We start from the raw sequence: 20,249 nt of genomic DNA on the forward strand, positions 1-20,249 counted from the left end.
AAGGCAGGCAAGAGGAGGAGGAAGTGGATGTTTTTGCAGAGAGAGCAACATAGTTTCAGCATTCTTGTCAGTGCTGTCTGAGACCCCTCTAACCTTCCAAGGCCTGGTCCAACCAGATAGAACACATAAAATGTTACAGTGTCATAAAGAACAGATAGAATGCTACTGCGTGACACAGAACAGAGCTGAACCAACCAACACACAGCACCTAACACAACATGGCCTATACAACACAGGCACACAACAAACATGTACATACCCAAATAGGGAATACAAGATGCTAAAAGTAAACTAATAGGTTTAAAGATGAATGGACTAAACGAATGCACTGCGGGGCAGAGTGTGTGTGAGTGGGTGTGTGTGTGTGTTGGAGTGTTGACAGGAGGGTCTTAGAGAGAGAAGGATGAGAGAGAAGGATGGGTAGAATCACAGTCGTTCCTCTACCTCCCTGTCCCCTGACACCCACAGTCAAACCACTCTCTCTGTTCCCTCTGGTCCCTATGCTAATCTGAGGGTACATCTCCAGGATTAGGGGGAATCAACCAGCACCTGTCTTCCCGTTATTGGAGTCTGTTTGGGACTGAGGAGTGCTCAGTCATCTGGCCCCTCTCCACCTATGCCAGTGCAGGCTTGTGTAGGAAGCGGCTTCCAGGCTCAAACCTCCACCCAGTCTAGTCTAGTCCTGGCTGGTTTAGGTACTGTAGAGAGCAGCTTCTAATGCCACCGGCTTTATGACGACAACCAGGGCTAAAATCCTGGGTTAAAAATCATGATGATCTAACAGTATATCAGTATAACAGCAGAGTACAGGCGTCAGAGCCAGGACGTGTTCCAGTTTCCTGTGTTTAGCTATAAATGAGCTTGGGTTTTGGAAACTGACTCATCGTTCAGCCCCATGTTGGTGCAGCCATGTTTCCCATACACAGGCCTGCTTCACTTCCTCACTACTTGCTAGTTCAGTGTGACACACATGGATAGGAAACAACAATCTGTGTGTGTGTGTGTGTGTGTGTGTGTGTGTGTGTGTGTGTGTGTGTGTGTGTGTGTGTGTGTGTGTGTGTGTGTGTGTGTGTGTGTGTGTGTGTGCTTGCGTGTGTAAATGAATGTTACACAACCTTCAACAGCTGCTGCTGGATGGTGGACTGATATAAAGTGAGTGTGTTGGTGAGAATGAACGGAGAGAGAGAGGGGGAGTATGATGGAGAGATAGAGAGAGTGTGATGGAGAGATAGAGAGAGTATGATGGAGAGATAGAGAGAGTATGATGGAGAGATAGAGAGAGTGTGATGGAGAGATAGAGAGAGTATGATGGAGAGATAGAGAGAGTGTGATGGAGAGATAGAGAAGGTGAAAAACGAGATTAAGGCCTGTATAGGAGAGGACACATGAAGGGAAAATCAAAAGCACACAAACACACACTACACTACACTATACACTACACTATAAAACACTACACTACACTATAATACACTATAATACATAATACAGTGCATTTGGAAAGTATTCAGACCCCTAGACTTTTTCCACATTTTGTTACATTACAGTCTTATTATAAAATCGTTGAAATAAATACAAATCCTGATCAATCTACAAATCAAATTGTATCGGTCACATACACATGGTTAGCAGACGTTAATGCAAGTGTAGCGAAATGTTTGTGCACACAATACCACATAATGACAAAGCGAAAACTTGTTTTTAGAAATTGTAGCAAACCCCCCCCAGAAATTGTAAGAAACCCCCCCCAGAAATACTTTATTTACATCAGTATTCAGACCCTTTGCTATGAGACTCGAAATTGAGCTCAGGTGCATCCTGTTTCCATTTATCATTCTTGAGATGTTTCTACAACTTGATTGGAGTCCACCTGTGGTAAATTCAATTGAGTGGATATGACTTGGAAAGGCACACACCTGTCTATATAAGGTCCCAGAGTGCATGTCAGAGCAAAAATCAAGCCATGAGGTTGAAGGAATTGTCCGTAGGGCTCTGAGGCAGGATTGTGTCGAGGCACAGATCTGGGGAAGGGTACCAAAACAATTCTGCAGCATTGAAGGTCCCCAATAACACAGTGGCCTCCATCATTCTTAAATGGAAGCAGTTTGTAACCACCAAGACTCTTCCTAGAGCTGTCTGCCAAACTGAGCAAATGGGGGAGAAGGGCCTTGGTCAGGAAGATGAACAAGAACCCGATGGTCACTCTGACAGAGCTCCAGAGTTCCTCTGTGGAGATGGGAGAACCTTCCAGAAGGATAATCATCTCTGCAGCACTCCACCATGACAGCCCGTTTGGAGTTTGCCGAAAGGCATCTAAAGGACTCAGACCATGACAAACAAGATTCTCTGGTCTGATATGCCAAGCATCACGTCTGTAGGAAACCTGGCACCATCCCTATGGTGAAGCATGGTGGTGGCAGCATCATCCTGTGGGGATGATTTTCAGCGGCAGGGACTGGGAGACAGGTCAGGATCGAGGCAAAGATGAACAGAGCAAAGTACAAAGAGATGCTTTATGAAAACCTGCTCTAGAGCGCTCAGGACCTCAGACTGGGGCTAATGTTCACCTTCCAACAGGACAACGACCCTAAGCACACAGCCAAGACAACGCAGGAGTGGCTTTGGGACAACTCTCTGAATGTCCTTGAGCAGCCCAGCCAGAGAACTGATCCCAATCAAACATATCTGGAGAGACCTGAAAATAGCTGTGCAACGACGCTCCCCATCCAACCTGACAAAACTTGAGAGGATCTGCAGAGAGGAATGGGAGAAACTCCCCAAGTACAGGTGTACCAAGCTTGTATCGTCATACCCAAGAAGACTCCAGGCTGTAATCACTGCCTAAGGTGCTTTAACAAAGTACTGAGTAAAGGGTCTAAATACTTATATAAATGTGATATTTCAGTTTTTAATTTGCAAAAATGTCTAAAAATCTGTTTTTGCTTTGTCATTATGGGGTATTGTGTGTAGATCCATTTTAGAATAAGGCTGTAACATAACAAAATGTGGAACAATTCAAGGGGTCTGAATACTTTCCAAATGCTCTGTATAATACACTACACTACCATACACTACACTATAATTACCTCTCTCTCTCTCTCTATCTCTCTCTGTCTCTCTCTTTCTCTCTGCGTCTCTCACCTTCTCTCCATCCCTCACTCACTGAAGCGCTTCACAGGCCAAGTCCTTCACAGACTAAACGTCTATGTGTGTCTACCTATGTCTGTGTGTGTGTGTGCCTGTATGTGTGTCTGATTAAATCACTTTATTATTGTACCCAGGTGGTGAGATAAGAGAAGCCTTAACAACCTGTTTGAATATGTAAATGTGAATAAACTACCATCAGGTACAATTATAGACTAGACATGATAAGACTAGCAACGATAGGAGCTGTTCCACTGAGAGACAAACAAGGGCAGGCCAGACACACACACACACACACAAAAAAAGGGTCATCCCATTCCCGAAACAAACAAGACTATAACACCACTGCAATACCAGTGGTGTTATAGCAATAGCAATGTTTGTGTGCAGTTCCACAGGACCCATGTGTATATAATGGGGGAGACCACATACAGGGTGGATGATTACAGAGTTAGCTCCCATTCTATCTTCTCTTCTCTTCTCTTCTCTTCTTCTCAAACAAAAGACAGAGACAATCACTCGCTAACGAGCAGAACTGGGCTCTATAGGGCATCAATAAAGCAAACACAAGCATGTACACACACGGGGACGCAAGCAAGCAGTCAGACACGCACACCCTTCTCCTGTCGACTTCATAATTGGACAAATCCCCATCAGAGGCAAGTTAGTAAACAAACAAAACAAATGTTTAGCTATAACAGTGCAAACTTAGCCAGGGACATCAGACAAGACGTAATGCAAACACAGAGCACGATATCATCACACTATGTCACATGTCTGGATATCATACTGTATCACAAAGCAGGACAGTGTAGGGCAGTGGGTGTGTTGTGTTGTGTTTCAGCTCCTGTCTGTCTGTCTATCCATCTGTCTACTGTTTCTGCTCTCCTGGTTCTGTGGCTAAGTGTGTAATAAAGATCAAGATCGCCCTGATTTGATCTCCTGGCCAACTTTGTAGTACTTGGTGTTATTTCTTACATTATTTACTCAGAAAGTTTCTTGCATTATTACCTACAGCCAAAAATAACTTTTTGTATTAGATCGACAGTCACTCACCATCATTTTGACCGGAGATTTGACTTCCCTGAATTGGATCCTTTAACTGAACTCCGCGAGGCAGTTCCATTCATCATCTGGGCTGCAACAAAATGCCGATGCCAGAGAAGCGGAAGAAGGAGTGGGCTTCTAGTCAGTTTCAGGAGGTGTGCATACCATCCACAACTTCTGAGTATATTATTCACTAATGTAGACGAGCTCTGGGCAATGGTCTCTTTCCAGAGAGACATCAGGGACTGTAACATGCTCTGTTTTATGGAATCATCGCTCTCTTCAGATATCTTGACCCGCCACCATTTTGCTATTCCCCTCCTATAGGCAGTAACTTAAATAAGAAGTACCCGCGGTAAGGACTGTTCAAAGTTGGTCTGACCAATCGGAACCTATGCTTCAAGATTTTTTTGATCACGCAGACTGGGAAATGTTCTGGGTTACCACTGAGAATAGTATCGATGTAAACACTGACTCGTTGACTGAGTTCATCAGGAAGTGCATAGGGATGTTGTTCCAACGGTGACAAAAAGATGTGGATAGATGGCAGCATTCGCACAAAACTGAAAGCACAAACCACCGCATTTAACCACAGAAAGGTGGCTGGAAACATGGACGTGCACAAAGAGACCAGCTATGACCTCCGTAAGGCAATCAAAGAGGCAAAACGACAGTACAGGGACAAAGTGGAGTCGCAATTCATTGGCTCAGAAACGAGAAGTATGTGGCAGGGACTCCAGAAGATCAATAATGATAAAGATTATGCAAGCCACGTCGCGGACACCGACGCCTTGCTCCCTGAGAAGCTAAACACCTTCTTCCCCTGCTTCGAGGAAAACACAGAACCGTCGACGCAGGCCACCGCCGCTCTCCAGGACTGTGAGCTCTCGTTTTCCGTGCCTGACGTAAGTAAGACATTTAAGAGTGTTCCCAAGATGCATCCCAAGATGCGTCCTCAGAGCGTGTTTTATCAACTTATTCAATCTCTCCCTATCCCAGTCTGTTGTCCCCACTTATTCAATCTCTCCCTATCCCAGTCTGTTGTCCCCACTTATTCAATCTCTCCCTATCCCAGTCTGTTGTCCCCACTTATTCAATCTCTCCCTATCCCAGTCTGTTGTCCCCACTTATTCAATCTCTCCCTATCCCAGTCTGTTGTCCCCACTTATTCAATCTCTCCCTATCCCAGTCTGTTGTCCCCACTTATTCAATCTCTCCCTATCCCAGTCTGTTGTCCCCACTTATTCAATCTCTCCCTATCCCAGTCTGTTGTCCCCACTTATTCAATCTCTCCCTATCCCAGTCTGTTGTCCCCACTTATTCAATCTCTCCCTATCCCAGTCTGTTGTCCCCACTTATTCAATCTCTCCCTATCCCAGTCTGTTGTCCCCACTTATTCAATCTCTCCCTATCCCAGTCTGTTGTCCCCACTTATTCAATCTCTCCCTATCCCAGTCTGTTGTCCCCACTTATTCAATCTCTCCCTATCCCAGTCTGTTGTCCCCACTTATTCAATCTCTCCCTATCCCAGTCTGTTGTCCCCACTTGCTTTAAGATGTCCAGCATTGTTCCTGTACCCAAGAAAACGAAGGTAAACTAAATTACTATCACCCTATAGCACTCACTTCTGTCATCATGAAGTGCTTTGAGAGTTAAGGATCATATAACCTCCAACTTACTCGACACCCACTACAATTTGCATACCGCCCCTATAGAGCCACGGACGATGCAATCGAAATAGAATTGCACACTGCCATATCCCACCTGGACAAGACGAATATCTATGTAAGAATGCTGTTCATTGACCACAGCTCAGCCTTCAACATCATCGTACCCTCCAAGCTTATCACTAAGCTTGATGCCCTGGGTCTGAACCCCACCCTGTGCCACTGGGTCCTAGACTTCTTGACGGGCTGACACCAGATGGTGAATGTAGGCAACAACCCCTCTGCTACGCTCATCCTCAACACGGAGGGCACCACAGGGGTGCATGCTCAGCCCCTTTCTGTACTCCCTGTTCACCCATGACTGAGTGGCTACGCACGTCTCCAACTCAATCATCAAGTTTGCTGACGACACAAGAGTGGTAGGCCTGATTAACAATAACAGCGAGACAGCCTACAGGGAGGAGGTGAGGGCCCTGGTGGTGCCAGGACAATAACCTCTCCCTCAACAATAACAAAACGAAGGAGCTGCAGAAGGAGCACGCTTCTATCCACATCAATGGGCTGCAGTGGAGAGGGTGAAAAGCTTCAAGTTCCTTGGCGTACACATCACTGACAACCTGAAATCATCCATTCACACAGGCAGTATTGTGAATAAACAACAGCGCCTCTTCAACCTCAAAACGCTGAAGATATGTGGCTTCTACAGATGCTGACACTGCTTGTTCTGGAATTTTGTAATTTCTTTCTTTACATTTTTTGAATTATGTGCGTATTGTTTTGTACTGCTAGGTATTATTACTGCATTGTTGGAGCTAGAAATACAAGCATTTTCCTGAACCTGCCATAACATCTGCAAATATGTGTACGTGACCAATAACATATTTTTATTGTTGTTGTGTGTGTGAATATCTCTGTACTTGTCTGTGTGTTTGTGTCTGCGTGTGCATGTCTGTCTCTCTCTGTTTGTCTACTGTGTATGTCTTTGTTTATATTTGTGTGTGAACTTTGTGTCTAGGAGAGTGTGTGAACTTTGTGTCTAGGAGAGTGTGTGAACTTTGTGTCTAGGAGAGTGTGTGAACTTTGTGTCTAGGAGAGTGTGTGCACTTTGACAAAAAAGTCATGACAGAGACGAGACATCAAAGCCCTATTATCTCATCCTGAAAGACAGACGGACGGACGGACGGACGGACAGACAGACAGACAGGAATAGGTTAGAAATCACAAAGAAACAACACCTTTGTAGCGATTTTACTGTAGCTTCTGACAGACATTCACAATGAAATTAGGACAGGCATGTTGTAAACTAACACCAATAAGAGATTGGAACCTGGAACTATCCCGACTGTAGTCTGGTTACATCAGCTCAGCTGGAGCATATTCTGTCTGTCCCTGTCGACCACCTGTCTGTCTGTTTGAACACTAACTGTCCCAACTGTCTTGTATCTGTATCCACTAACAGATGTACTGCGACTTGAACAAACTATAAACACACTTCCTCAACTGACATCTTCAACTGGCTACAACTTATAAATACAGCACATAGCAAGAAGAGCAGCAGGCTACAGGGGAAGGGAAATCAGGTGTGTACTGACTGTAGGCTGTTAAAGGAAAACCTTCTGGATGTAATTATCGTAACAAACTCATTGATCAAACACAGCCCACGGCAAACTGCTGAAGGACAACTCAGAGAGCGTTGCTGTTTTCTGCCATAACAGAGGCAACAGACAGATGTGTGTGTGACCCTATAAAAGCTATAAACAAAGATATAAACAATGCAAACTTCTGTATAACAAAAGCAGAAACAGGCCCTGGTTGTACTCAACAGCTTAGCTACACTGAAAATTGTAGTTGTCACAAGTGTTTGCGTTGTTGTTTTGATTTTGAGGAGACCGAGAGAGAGTGATATGAGAATGTAATGGTCTGACTTACACCTCAATGGAAAATAAGTCGTCAGATATTTAATTTACATACAGAGAGAATTAAATAGTGAGTGATAGTGAGAGAGAGAAATTTCAAACATCTTTCTCTTTTGAAACTTTTGTGTGTTTAATGTTGATTTGTGATCGTTTATTCCATTTGCTTTGGCAATGTTAGCATATGTTTCCCATGCCATTGAATTGAATTTAATTGAAAGAGAGAAAGAGCGAGAGAGAGAAAGAGAGAGACAGAGAGAGAGACAGAGAGAGAGAAAGAGAGAGAGAAAGAGAGAGAAAGAGTGAGACAGAGACAGAGAGACAGAGAGAGAAGAGAGCGAGAGAGAGAGAAAGAGAGAGAAAGAGTGAGACAGAGACAGAGAGAGAGACAGAGAGAGAAGAGAGAGCGAGAGAGAAAGAAATAAAGAGAAAGAGTGAGACAGAGAGAGACAGAGAGAGAAGAGAGAGCGAGAGAGAGAGAAAGAGAGAGAAATAGAGAGACAGAGACAGAGAAAGACAGATAGAGAGAAGAGAGAGAAGGGGAGAGAGAGAGAGAGAGAGAGAGAGAGAGAGAGGGGGGGGGGGGGGGGGGGGATCATATTGGTCTGTGTTACCCCTGCTGGCTGCTGGTCTGCTGCGGCTGCGGGACCTGCTGCGTTGCCGTTGGAGACGAGTGCGTCCCAGAAACCTGTAGTAGTACGAGGGTCTCCCAGAACCCTTCCTGGTAATGCCTGCCCCTGCCATAGTCCTTCCAAACAATCAGGACAAAGCCAGTCCAACTATCACACTGTCCCAAGTTCACTTTAATTTCACTCACTCAATGTACCTCTTCCCCCAACTTCACAAAAACACTCCAACTTCACTCAATAAACTGTCCACATATTTCCAAAAACTCTGCTCCCTTCCCAGAGCGTTAGCTGACAGTGTCCAGAATGCTTTGTGTGTGTATCCTGAATCACAGAAAAGCTGTTCCCGTTCCAATCGCCTGCCAGGAGGGACTGGAAGAATTCTGCAGAGAGAGAGAGAGAGAAGAAGAGAGAGAGTCCACTCCTCCTCTGTCATTCTCTCACTCAGTCATTAAGTCAGCCACTAAGGCAGAAGCCTACTAGCTACCCTGAGAGATACTCTTACAGTGCCTCTACTCCCTCCCCTTGCACAAGCCCATGTGTGTGTGTGTGAGTGTGTGTCTGTGTGTGTGTGTGTGTGTGTGTGTGTGTGTGTGTGTGTGTGTGTGTGTGTGTGTGTGTGTGTGTGTGTGTGTGTGTGTGTGTGTGTGTGTGTGTGTGTGTGTGTGTGTGTGTGTGTGTGTGTGTGTGTAGAGGGCTGGTATGCCATTGAGTTGAGAGAGAATATCAGAAGAAAAGGTCTGTGGTGAAAACCTGCCAGGGATCAACAGTGGGTTGGAATGGGGTGGAAGTGCAACAGGAAGCCTTTTGATTTCCATGGCTTCACATCTGTCTTTCTTTCTCTCCTTCCTCTATCTCTCTCTTCTTCTCCATTTCTCATTCACTATTCTCATTTCCTCTTCCAGCCTGTCTTTTCACAGACTGAAATTATCTTTAAACCTCAACATTTGACACTATAATATGATTTAGTCTCTCAAACCCCCTTCCATTGCTATGCTACAGTAACTTCACAATCCAGTCCACTCCAAATAACTCTAGAACCAAGTATAAAGTCACAGCCCAGTCCAGTCTAATCCAGTCCACATGTTAGGGGTATCTGGCTCCCGAGGGGTGCAGCAGTCTATGGCACTACATCTCAGTGCTTGAGGCGTCACTACAGACACCCTGGTTCATATCCAGGCTGTAACACAACTGGCCGTGATTGGGAGTCCCATAGGGCGGCGCACAATTGGCCCAGCGTTTTCCGGGTTTGGCTGGTGTAGGCCGTCATTGTAAATAAGAATTTGTTCTTAACTGACTTGCCTAGTTAAATAAAAATGACAAATAAAATATCTCAGGCTCATACTTGCCTCTAGGCATGCCATTGACAACCAATAACAGAAGAGCTCTAGGCATGCCATTGACAACCAATAACAGAAGAGCTCTAGGCATGCCATTGACAACCAATAACAGAAGAGCTCTAGGCATGCCATTGACAACCAATAACAGAAGAGCTCTAGGCATGCCATTGACAACCAATAACAGAAGAGCTCTAGGCATGCCATTGACAACCAATAACAGAAGAGCTCTAGGCATGCCATTGACAACCAATAACAGAAGAGCTCTAGGCATGTCAGAGAATCAATAGGAGTCAGCTCTATAGGTGTGGGTCCAGCAGCTGGACTATACCACAGCCAGATGGACCTTTATTTATTTAACACAAAGAGGTTCGCACACACACACACACGCTAGATATCCATTCATGCTGTACATACACTGAGTGTACAAAACATTAAGAACACCTTCCTAATATTGCGTTGCATCCCCTCTCCCCCCTTTGCCCTCTGAACAGCCTCAATTTGTCTGGGCATGAACTCTACAAGCTGTTGAAAGCGTTCCACAGGGATACTGGCCCATATTTTTGATTTGTTTAATTGAACCTTTATTTAACTATGCAAGTCAGTTAGGAACAAATTCTTATTTACATTGACGCCCTACCACGGCCAAACCTTGCCCTAACCCGGACGACGCTGGGCCAATGGTGACTCAATGCAGTGTCTTAGACCGCTATACGCCACTCAAGGAACCCTTGTTGACTCCAATGCTTCCCACAGTTGTATCAAGTTGGCTGGATGTCCTTTGGGTGGTGAACCAACCTTGATACACATGGGAAACTGTTACGCGTGAAAAACCCAGAAGCATTGCAGTTCTATACATAAAACGGTGCGCCTGGCACCTACTACCAAACCCCATTCAAAGGCACTTCAATATTTTGTCTTGCCAATTCACCCTCTGAATGGAACACCTACTACACAAACCACGGCTCAATTGTCTCAAGGCTTAAAAATCCTTCTTTAACCTGTTTCCTCTCCTTCATCTACACTGATTGAAGTAGATTTAACAAGTGACATCAATAAGGGATCACAGCCTTCACCTGGATTCATCTGGTCAGCCTATGTCATGGAAAGAGCAGGTGTTCATAATGTTTTGTACAGTCATTGTATGTGGACAATACAAATGAGTTACAATTGGGATTTCGAGTCTATTTTGAGTTTCAGTGTGTACAAAGACCCAGAGTTTAGCACCTGGTAGAGGCAGTAGAGACAGAAGCCCAGAAGTTAGATCAAACTGTGGATGTATAGGATCACCAGCATCTACATAAACCACATTTGTAATCAAACTCCTTTGCTAGACAACATTGGTGAAGACAAATGTCCTTCTACCTCTCTAATATAATCATAGTCTTTCCTTGGACCACATTATTTTACCAAATCCACCTCTCTCTCCCTCACTCCATTTCTGCCTCTCTTCCCCCTCTCTGTTGAGTAATGATTGCAGGGTTGTAGTGATATTCCCTTGGTGGTAGTGTAGTGAGAGAGGTAGGCCTGGGGACTACAGTGCTACAGTATGCGATTCTTAGAGTGGTTTAACATGAACTCAGCAGAGCACATTAACTTACACAAACAGGAGCATTGTTCACTCAGAGGGGCCCGACATGCCCCATAGCTAACAGACAGACAGGTATTGTGTTCACTAGGGCCCTCAGAGAGTGGTTAAGGAGACCAGTGCTGGATATACAACACCCTAGAGCACCCCAGAGCAGACAAGACACACACGAACACACACGCACACACGAACACACACGCACACGCACACACACACACACACACACACACACACACACACACACACACACACACACACACACACACACACACACACACACACACACACACACACACACACACACACACACACTTCCTCTGTGTAAGTTTATGTACTGTATGTTATATTTATATGCTGGCAGCCTGTAGCTGATCCAGATCATACTAGTGAGAGCTGCTGACACCTTAGCTGTCCCTCCTCAGTCCTCACTGGGTTCATTGTGATGGGATAGTTAACACACAGAAGCTAGGCAGATATACTGCTGCTGCTAGCACACTGGGGGCTAGGCTGATATACTGTTCTGTTCTGTCTATACTGGCTTGGCTAACAAGGGTGCTATTGTAACTCATTCACAGTGCAATCATCGTAGCAACAGTGGGGACTTAGTAGTTTGCTGTGTGTATGTTAGTGACTGTGCACGTGTGCAATCATGCATGCATTCTCCCTTATATACGCTCACACCAAAGAGGTACTCAGTCAGTCACGGTTGATTAACACTAAACAGAGTGTGTGTATTGTGTTTCTATATAAATACATAAAGATATTCCAGCAGCTCTGCTCTCTGGTCTCTATCAACAGGAAACAGAACCATACCGTGGTGCTCAATCAGGGATGAGGTCACTTCCTGCTCTCAGGACCTTCCTGGGACCCCCAAACACACCCCAGGGACTGACATCACTGGTGTGTGTGTGTGTGTGTGTGTGTGTGTGTGTGTGTGTGTGTGTGTGTGTTAGAAGTCAGCCGAGCTGATATCACATTGGAAGATAAAGGTAAACTATACTGAACAAAAAAATTAACACAACATGTAAAGTGTTGGTCCCATGTTTCATGAGCTGAAATAAAAAAAACAGAAATGTTCCACAAAAAACGTATTTCTCTCAAAGTTTGTGCACATCCTTGTTAGTGAGCATTTCTCCTTTGCCAAGACAATCCATCCACTTCACAGGTGTGGCATATCAAGAAGCTGATTAAACAGCATGATCATTACACAGGTGAACCTTGTGCTGGGGTCAATAAAAGGCCACTCTAAAACTACACAACACAAGGAAAGTTAAACAACTGAATGGCTTCAACTGAAATGTGTCTTCTGCATTTAACCCAACCCCTCTGAATCAGAGAGGTGCGGGGAGGGGGGGGGGGGGACGGATGGACTGTCTTAATTGACATCCACGGTGCCCGGGGAACATTGGATTGGTTAACTGCCTTGCTCAGAGGAAGAATAACAGATTTTTACCGTGTCAGCTCTGGATTTGATACAGCAACTTTTCGGTTACTGAACCAACGCTCTAACCACTCTGCTACCTGCCGCCCCATGGGAGGGAGCGTGCAATTGGCATGCTGACTGCAGGAATGTCCAATTATTGCCAGAAAATGTCATGTTAATTTCTATACTATAAGCTGCCTCCATCGTTTTAGAGAATTTGGCAGTACGTCCAACCAGCCTCACAACCGCAAACCACGTTTCTGTCTGTAATAAAGCTCTTTTTTGGGGGAAAAATCATTCTGATTGGCTGGGCCCGGATCCCTAGTGGGTGGGCCTGGCTGCCAAGTGGGTTGGCCTATGCCCTCCAAGCCCACCCTTGGCTGCACCCCTGCCCAGTCACGTGAAATCCATTGAATTGGCCCTAATGAATTTATTTCCATTGGCTGATTTCCCTTTATGAACTGTAACTCAGAAAAATCTTTGAAATTGTTGCATGTTGTGTTGATATTTTTATTTAGTATATAATGTCCCCAAGGGTAACATTTTCGTAGACACATTGTCTTAGTACTGTTGTATGCAAAATAGACACTCTACATTACAAACTCAACATAGTGCATCCATTGCACATTACCCGTATCATACTTTGAAAATGTCTCATACACCTGCATACATTATCATATTGCACTGCACAGAGATCCTGTTAAATGACATATTCTGTCGGTGGCGAGCATCACAGTCACTCAAGGCTATAGTCACAGTGAAAGAGATCATGGAGGAGTGGGATATTCTACTCGGTATTCATGATACTTTGTATGCCTGGAGACGATCTGATTGACGGGTGAGTGATAGTGACTGACAGCTTAGATAGTTGGTAATGAATGACAGTGAATGATGGCTGTACTGGCAATGAAATATATGAGCGTCAGTTTAAAGGGGGAGTGTGTGTTGTGTGTGTGCGTGCGTACATGGGAGGCACAATATCAATGCAGAGATGAATAACTGGGCTGCTGTGTGAATCGATGTTCCCTTTTGTCTCTTATTTTTGCTTTGCGAGAGGAATGACCTTGATTCTCTCTGTGGCGTGCTTCATGACAGGCTTTAAAAACCTTGTGGAATTCTAACGCTTTATTGACTTTTCAGTGATTGGTTTTATTCAGTGTTTGATTGGTTTTATTCAGTGTTTGATTGGTTTTATTCAGTGTTTGATTGGTTTTATTCAGTGTTTGATTGGTTTATTCAGTGTTTGATTGGTTTTATTCAGTGTTTGATTGGTTTTATTCAGTGTTTGATTGATTTTATTCAGTGTTTGATTGGTTTTATTCAGTGTTTGATTGGTTTTATTCAGTGTTTGATTGGTTTTATTCAGTGTTTGATTGGTTTTATTCAGTGTTTGATTGGTTTTATTCAGTGTTTGATTGGTTTTATTCAGTGTTTGATTGGTTTTATTCAGTGTTTGATTGGTTTTATTCAGTGTTTGATTGGTTTTATTCAGTGTTTGATTGGTTTTATTCAGTGTTTGATTGGTTTTATTCAGTGTTTGATTGGTTTTATTCAGTGTTTGATTGGTTTTATTCAGTGTTTGATTGGTTTATTCAGTGTTTGATTGGTTTTATTCAGTGTTTGATTGGTTTTATTCAGTGTTTGATTGGTTTTATTCAGTGTTTGATTGATTTTATTCAGTGTTTGATTGGTTTTATTCAGTGTTTGATTGGTTTTATTCAGTGTTTGATTGGTTTTATTCAGTGTTTGATTGATTTTATTCAGTGTTTGATTGGTTTTATTCAGTGTTTGATTGGTTTTATTCAGTGTTTGATTGATTTTACTGAAATGTTTATATGCTTTGTTTAAACTATTCTACAATTCTTTAAAGCCCTTTTGTTGGGTGAAGTTTTGCTCAGCAAATTTTTCCTCAACAGAGGTTGTTAAATTGCGAGACAAGTGTGTAGCTGTGTGTATATTGCTGTGTGTGTGTGTGCTCAGTTTCGCCAATGTGAAGAGTGATGGTATCGGTCGTAAAGCCCTTGCTATGAGGACAAGACTTGACATGTGTGAGGACTTCAACGATGACATCCTTAACCTTAAAGTGTAACTCTTCACAGCACTTCGAAGAACACACACACACACACACACACAGTCTTGTATAACTGACCTTGTGGGGACACATAAGTCAGTACCATTCAAAATCATATTTCCCTAACCCTAAACCTAGCCCTAACCCAAAAACCTAACCTTAACCCTAACCCTAAACCTAACCTTACCTCCTAACCCTAACCCTAAAACTAACCTTAGCTCCTAGCCGTAAACTTAATTCTAACCCTAACACTAATTCTAACCCTAAACCCCCTAGAAATAGCAATTGACCTTGTGGGGACTAATAAAATGTCCCCAGTTGGTCAAATTTTTGTTTGTTTACTATTCAGGTAGAGACTTCTGGTCTGCGATTAAAGAAGCAAATTGAGTCATATTGAATGAATGACACCATTATACCTGTCTAAGGAGAGAGCAGAGAGAAAGGGAGCATTGTAGGCTATCAGGACAAAAACAATCCGAGCGAGAGATAAGAAAGTAGCTGTTGAGTTACAGAAGGACAATCTCATGCAGCCTGTGAGAAAGTTATGTGTCTAGTAAAGTTGTGTGACATTGTTATGCAGAGAGAAAGAGAGAGTGATAGACATAGCTAATATACACTATATTCTTCTTCTTCTCCTTGCAGATAAGAGATTAGATTTGAATGACTGCCGACTTTATTGTGCTCAATATGGCCACCTCTGATGTTATTAATAGTCAACATTCTCAGAGAACAGATCAGCACACAATCACACACAACCTCTCTCTGTCTCTGTCTCTTTCTCACTCAACACAATCACACACAACCTCTCTCTGTCTCTGTCTCTTTCTCACTCAACACAATCACACACAACCTCTCTCTGTCTCTGTCCCTCTATATGTCTCTGTCTCTTTCTCACTCAACACAATCACACACAACCTCTCTCTGTCTCTGTCTCTTTCTCACTCAACACAATCACACACAACCTCTCTCTGTCTCTGTCTCTTTCTCACTCAACACAATCACACACAACCTCTCTCTGTCTCTGTCCCTCTATATGTCTCTGTCTCTTTCTCACTCAACACAATCACACACAACCTCTCTCTGTCTCTGTCTCTTTCTCACTCAACACAATCACACACAACCTCTCTCTGTCTCTGTCTCTTTCTCACTCAACACAATCACACACAACCTCTCTCTGTCTCTGTCCCTCTATATGTCTCGGTCTCTTTCTCACTCAACACAATCACACACAACCTCTCTCTGTCTCTGTCCCTCTATATGTCTCGGTCTCTTTCTCACTCAACACAATCACACACAACCTCTCTCTGTCTCTGTCCCTCTATATGTCTCGGTCTCTTTCTCACTCAACACAATCACACACAACCTCTCTCTGTCTCTGTCCCTCTATATGTCTCTATCTCTTTCTCACTCAACACAATCACACACAACCTCTCTCTGTCTCTGTCCCTCTATATGTCTCGGTCTCTTTCTCACTCAACACAATCACACACAACCTCTCTCTGTCTCTGTCCCTCTATATGTCTCTATCTCTTTCTCACTCAACACAATCACACACAACCTCTCTCTGTCTCTGTCCCTCTATATGTCTCGGTCTCTTTCTCACTCAACACAATCACACACAACCTCTCTCTGTCTCTGTCCCTCTATATGTCTCTATCTCTTTCTCACTCAACACAATCACACACAACCTCTCTCTGTCTCTGTCTCTTTCTCACTCAACACAATCACACACAACCTCTCTCTGTCTCTGTCCCTCTATATGTCTCGGTCTCTTTCTCACTCAACACAATCACACACAACCTCTCTCTGTCTCTGTCCCTCTATATGTCTCTGTCTCTTTCTCACTCAACACAATCACACACAACCTCTCTCTGTCTCTGTCCCTCTATATGTCTCTATCTCTTTCTCACTCAACAAAATCACACACAACCTCTCTCTGTCTCTGTCCCTCTATATGTCTCTGTCTCTTTCTCACTCAACACAATCACACACAACCTCTCTCTGTCTCTGTCTCTCTATATGTCTCTGTCTCTGTCCCTCTATATGTCTCTGTCTCTGTCCCTCTATATGTCTCGGTCTCTGTCCCTCTATATGTCTCTGTCCCTCTATATGTCTCGGTCTCTGTCCCTCTATATGTCTCTGTCTCTGTCCCTCTATATGTCTCTGTCTCTGTCCCTCTATATGTCTCTATCTCTGTCCCTCTATATGTCTCTGTCTCTGTCCCTCTATATGTCTCTGTCTCTGTCCCTCTATATGTCTCTGTCTCTGTCCCTCTATATGTCTCTGTCTCTGTCCCTCTATATGTCTCTGTCTCTGTCCCTCTATATGTCTCGGTCTCTGTCCCTCTATATGTCTCTGTCTCTGTCCCTCTATATGTCTCGGTCTCTGTCCCTCTATATGTCTCTGTCTCTGTCCCTCTATATGTCTCTGTCTCTTTCTCACTCAACACAATCACACACAACCTCTCTCTGTCTCTGTCTCTTTCTCACTCAACACAATCACACACAACCTCTCTCTGTCTCTGTCCCTCTATATGTCTCTGTCTCTTTCTCACTCAACACAATCACACAAAACCTCTCTCTGTCTCTGTCCCTCTATATGTCTCTGTCTCTTTCTCACTCAACACAATCACACACAACCTCTCTCTGTCTCTGTCTCTCTATATGTCTCTGTCTCTGTCCCTCTATATGTCTCTGTCTCTGTCCCTCTATATGTCTCGGTCTCTGTCCCTCTATATGTCTCTGTCCCTCTATATGTCTCGGTCTCTGTCCCTCTATATATCTCTGTCTCTGTCCCTCTATATGTCTCTGTCTCTGTCCCTCTATATGTCTCTATCTCTGTCCCTCTATATGTCTCTGTCTCTGTCCCTCTATAAGTCTCTGTCTCTGTCCCTCTATATGTCTCTGTCTCTGTCCCTCTATATGTCTCGGTCTCTGTCCCTCTATATGTCTCTGTCCCTCTATATGTCTCGGTCTCTGTCCCTCTATATATCTCTGTCTCTGTCCCTCTATATGTCTCTGTCTCTGTCCCTCTATATGTCTCTATCTCTGTCCCTCTATATGTCTCTGTCTCTGTCCCTCTATAAGTCTCTGTCTCTGTCCCTCTATATGTCTCTGTCTCTGTCCCTCTATATGTCTCTGTCTCTGTCCCTCTATATGTCTCTGTCTCTGTCCCTCTATATGTCTCGGTCTCTGTCCCTCTATATGTCTCTGTCCCTGTCCCTCTATATGTCTCGGTCTCTGTCCCTCTATATGTCTCTGTCCCTGTCCCTCTATATGTCTCTGTCTCTGTCCCTCTATATGTCTCTGTCTCTGTCCCTCTATATGTCTCGGTCTCTGTCCCTCTATATGTCTCGGTCTCTGTCCCTCTATATGTCTCGGTCTCTGTCCCTCTATATGTCTCTGTCTCTGTCCCTCTATATGTCTCTGTCTCTGTCCCTCTATATGTCTCTGTCTCTGTCCCTCTATATGTCTCTGTCTCTGTCCCTCTATATGTCTCTGTCCCTCTATATGTCTCGGTCTCTGTCCCTCTATATGTCTCTGTCTCTGTCCCTCTATATGTCTCTGTCTCTGTCCCTCTATATGTCTCTGTCCCTCTATATGTCTCGGTCTCTGTCCCTCTATATGTCTCTGTCCCTCTATATGTCTCTGTCTCTGTCCCTCTATATGTCTCGGTCTCTGTCCCTCTATATGTCTCTGTCTCTGTCCCTCTATATGTCTCTGTCTCTGTCCCTCTATATGTCTCGGTCTCTGTCCCTCTATATGTCTCTGTCTCTGTCCCTCTATATGTCTCGGTCTCTGTCCCTCTATATGTCTCTGTCTCTGTCCCTCTATATGTCTCTGTCTCTTTCTCACTCAACACAATCACACAACCTCTCTCTGTCTCTGTCTCTTTCTCACTCAACACAATCACACACAACCTCTCTCTGTCTCTGTCTCTTTCTCACTCAACACAATCACACACAACCTCTCTCTGTCTCTGTCCCTCTATATGTCTCGGTCTCTTTCTCACTCAACACAATCACACACAACCTCTCTCTGTCTCTGTCCCTCTATATGTCTCGGTCTCTTTCTCACTCAACACAATCACACACAACCTCTCTCTGTCTCTGTCCCTCTATATGTCTCGGTCTCTTTCTCACTCAACACAATCACACACAACCTCTCTCTGTCTCTGTCCCTCTATATGTCTCGGTCTCTTTCTCACTCAACACAATCACACACAACCTCTCTCTGTCTCTGTCCCTCTATATGTCTCTATCTCTTTCTCACTCAACACAATCACACACAACCTCTCTCTGTCTCTGTCCCTCTATATGTCTCGGTCTCTTTCTCACTCAACACAATCACACACAACCTCTCTCTGTCTCTGTCCCTCTATATGTCTCTATCTCTTTCTCACTCAACACAATCACACACAACCTCTCTCTGTCTCTGTCCCTCTATATGTCTCGGTCTCTTTCTCACTCAACACAATCACACACAACCTCTCTCTGTCTCTGTCCCTCTATATGTCTCTATCTCTTTCTCACTCAACACAATCACACACAACCTCTCTCTGTCTCTGTCTCTTTCTCACTCAACACAATCACACACAACCTCTCTCTGTCTCTGTCCCTCTATATGTCTCGGTCTCTTTCTCACTCAACACAATCACACACAACCTCTCTCTGTCTCTGTCCCTCTATATGTCTCTGTCTCTTTCTCACTCAACACAATCACACACAACCTCTCTCTGTCTCTGTCCCTCTATATGTCTCTATCTCTTTCTCACTCAACACAATCACACACAACCTCTCTCTGTCTCTGTCCCTCTATATGTCTCTGTCTCTTTCTCACTCAACACAATCACACACAACCTCTCTCTGTCTCTGTCTCTCTATATGTCTCTGTCTCTGTCCCTCTATATGTCTCTGTCTCTGTCCCTCTATATGTCTCGGTCTCTGTCCCTCTATATGTCTCGGTCTCTGTCCCTCTATATGTCTCTGTCTCTGTCCCTCTATATGTCTCTGTCTCTGTCCCTCTATATGTCTCTGTCTCTGTCCCTCTATATGTCTCTATCTCTGTCCCTCTATATGTCTCTGTCTCTGTCCCTCTATATGTCTCTGTCTCTGTCCCTCTATATGTCTCTGTCTCTGTCCCTCTATATGTCTCTGTCTCTGTCCCTCTATATGTCTCGGTCTCTGTCCCTCTATATGTCTCTGTCTCTGTCCCTCTATATGTCTCGGTCTCTGTCCCTCTATATGTCTCTGTCTCTGTCCCTCTATATGTCTCTGTCTCTGTCCCTCTATATGTCTCTGTCTCTGTCCCTCTATATGTCTCTGTCTCTGTCCCTCTATATGTCTCTGTCTCTGTCCCTCTATATGTCTCTGTCTCTGTCCCTCTATATGTCTCGGTCTCTGTCCCTCTATATGTCTCTGTCTCTGTCCCTCTATAT

At 44.2% G+C, this 20,249-nt stretch overlaps 1 pseudogene; it reads left to right on the forward strand.

Annotated features, from left to right (window-relative positions):
* LOC116356573 (trichohyalin-like) overlaps window positions 1-20,249 on the forward strand; it is a 41,570-nt pseudogene that overhangs the window by 2,358 nt on the left and 18,963 nt on the right.

Source organism: Oncorhynchus kisutch, linkage group LG23 (genome assembly GCF_002021735.2).
Source record: "Oncorhynchus kisutch isolate 150728-3 linkage group LG23, Okis_V2, whole genome shotgun sequence".
Taxonomy (NCBI): domain Eukaryota; kingdom Metazoa; phylum Chordata; class Actinopteri; order Salmoniformes; family Salmonidae; genus Oncorhynchus; species Oncorhynchus kisutch.